Here is a 2,816-nt window from a genome sequence, read left to right on the forward strand (position 1 = left end):
CGGCCGCGGCTCCTGGGCTGTCCTGTCCCCCCTCGCCCCCGCTTCGGGGCTTGCGGGAGGCCGGCCCGGCCGTGGCTCTGCCTCGCTGCCGGCCCGGGCGAGCGGCGGCGGCCGCTGCCCCTGTGAGGGACGGGAGCGGTGGTGTAGTCGCCCACCGGCGTTTCGGAGCGCTTCAGCCGGCCTCCTGAGGCGTGGCCCCCCCGCGGGCCTCGCTTCGGGTGTCCCTGTCGCCCGAGGCAGACCGTGCGCTGAAGCTTCTACGCTTTAAAAGCATCGCAGAGAGAGTATTTTCGTCCGGTCGCTTCGGTGCCTTGGTAACTCTGTGCCGTGCGGTGTCATGAGTAGGCTGAACACTGCTTAAATTGCTGGGTTTCACCCTGTGTTTATTGGTGAAACCTGCAATTGCTATGAGGGCTGTACGGAAACGGCGTTATTGCTTGGGACTGCCTGAGGGCAGTCATATAATTCCTGAGCATACTTATTTTACGTAATCACTGAGTGATGATTTACCGACTTGAGTGATTTCCCAATGCGTTCAATATCTTTATAAAACTTCTTTCCACATAACCGTATTTTATTTGCAGAAAACATCAATTGCTTGTATGATAAATCTGTCATAGTACAATTATGTGTTGCAGTTGCCTATTGTTACTTTTTTCTTTAAATTCATTTTTGTTTTTAGCTATTGCTTCTGCATCTTTTTCCTTTTTATCTCTGATTCCATCAAATGTGTCACTTTAGAACTCTTTTCTTTCAGAATTTGGATCCAGTTCCATCATAGACCTTTTCCAGGTTTGTTTCTGTCTGGCTTCTTTGTCCAAAGTCGTGCTTGAGCATTGTATCTTTTTGTTCTTTACTGTTGCCTGCCTCTTACAAATTCTAGTACATGCTTAAAACCTGGCTTCTCGGTAGCCTTTTGACTGTCATCTCTGTTCTCCTTATTTTTATTTGCCTTTTTTCTTCATGAATCATCTTCAGTGATTCATTTAAAGAGTACTTATCTCTGTTGTTGCTTCAGCTTTGGTGATCCTTTTCCTGGAAGACCCTCTCTTTCTCTCTTCAGTTTGCTATTGAATTAGATGATCCAGAAATACAATTAAAATTATCAGCCTCACGCTATTCACAATTCATAACCTGATAGTTCACACTTGTTTTCTTTTGTCTGAATGAAAAATCTGTCTGCATCATCTTAGAATCATAGAATAGTTTAGGTTGCAAAAGACCTTTAAGATCATCGAGTCCAACCATCAACCATGCCCACTAAACCTTGTGTAGGTTACTTTGAATTCCTATAGCTTGAACACAACTACAGTTAAAAGCAACTGGCTGATTTTTTTTTTTTCCCTTTTCTTAACCATTTCTCTATAGCTAAGGAAAACTGTTCCACTGTATTTGTTTTGCAGGTCTGTCAGTGTGGATTTGCCTTTGACTAGGTCTCTTTCTTGCAAAACATCACAGACAATTTTTTTTTTCTATTAAGACACACATCTGTCAAAAGCCTTTGCATATTACCTCTTGATTTGTACCATCTCTGTCTCAAAACCTCATTGTGGTCTATTACATCCTGCCTGTGGTCATCATTGCAATCTCCTGATAATGCTGTTTGAGACTGTTCTTATGATTTTTTTTCAGCACATGTTTGTATTTGTGCTTTTGCCCAGTGTGTTAATGCCAGGGAAAGTGCAGGTTAAGAAAGACAACAAGTTAAAAGCAGCTCTCATATCATGTATTAAATTCCTTCTTGAAGCCCAGTTTTCCTTTTAGGCACTATTGCATTTGAAAATGGTAAACAGCTCGTGTGGATGACACTGCTTATTAAGTTAGTTACAGATGTCATCACCATTGGTTTTTCTGTCACTTTGTTGTAAACCATATGCTTGCGTAGATTGTATGCTTGAGGCTGGGGCTGTTTTGTCCTCTATGCATACAAAAGAATCAAAATCCCATTATGTGCTAATTTCTTTCAGCACAGCTTTCCTTTAGCAGTGTTGCTTAAATCTTGGCCTGGTGCTGTTGCTTATCAATAAAAGTATGTATCTCTTTCAAATACATGTAAAATCAAAAGCTAATTTAGAATTAATTTAAAATGTGAAAAATTATTTGGGATTTTCTTGCTCATCTCATCTTGAGATGTATTGTTACTGCTGGGTGCAACCAAAGGTATAGACCTTGCTTGTTTCTTCAAGAAATCTACCTGATACTCTGTTTCATGCTATTTGTTTTGTCATTGATGCTGAGTGTTATAAAGCCCTGTGTCTGTTTTCTGTTTTATATTGGTAGGTCCCAGGGCATGGTGCTAGTAGTATTGGCAAGAAGTTAGGTTCTGTTCCTTTTTCCTGCAGTGATAACCACGATTCTGCTTTTGTGTGGGAGAAGTTGCTCAATCCACTGAGCTTTTTACAGGTAGACCTAAGCTGATTTTACACAATGAATCCTAATACAGAGTGGGAGTTGGGAATTATCTGCCTCTTGCTTTTTAGGCTTCTGGTATCAGATAGGTGTTTTATCGTCATATTCCTTTTAGGAATATCATCAGCTTCCCATGACTGCTTGTTTTGTTTTTGTTTTTTTTTCTCTCCACTTCTTACTCATTAAGAGAAGCTTCAATCCTGACCTACTATCTTAATGTTGAGACTGTATTGCAGAGGATATTTCTTAGCTATGCTTTAATCAGTGTCAGTTTGATAACATTTCAGTGATGATAACTTATAAAGCTACTTTATGTGGCTCATAGTTTGCAAGAAACTCACTTGGCAGGTATGGATTTCCATGATATATGGGTTTGCATTATGAGCATGTGTGCTTTGAACTGTATT

This window comes from Haliaeetus leucocephalus, unplaced genomic scaffold (genome assembly GCF_000737465.1).
Source record: "Haliaeetus leucocephalus isolate CR32 unplaced genomic scaffold, Haliaeetus_leucocephalus-4.0 Scaffold173, whole genome shotgun sequence".
Classification (NCBI taxonomy): domain Eukaryota; kingdom Metazoa; phylum Chordata; class Aves; order Accipitriformes; family Accipitridae; genus Haliaeetus; species Haliaeetus leucocephalus.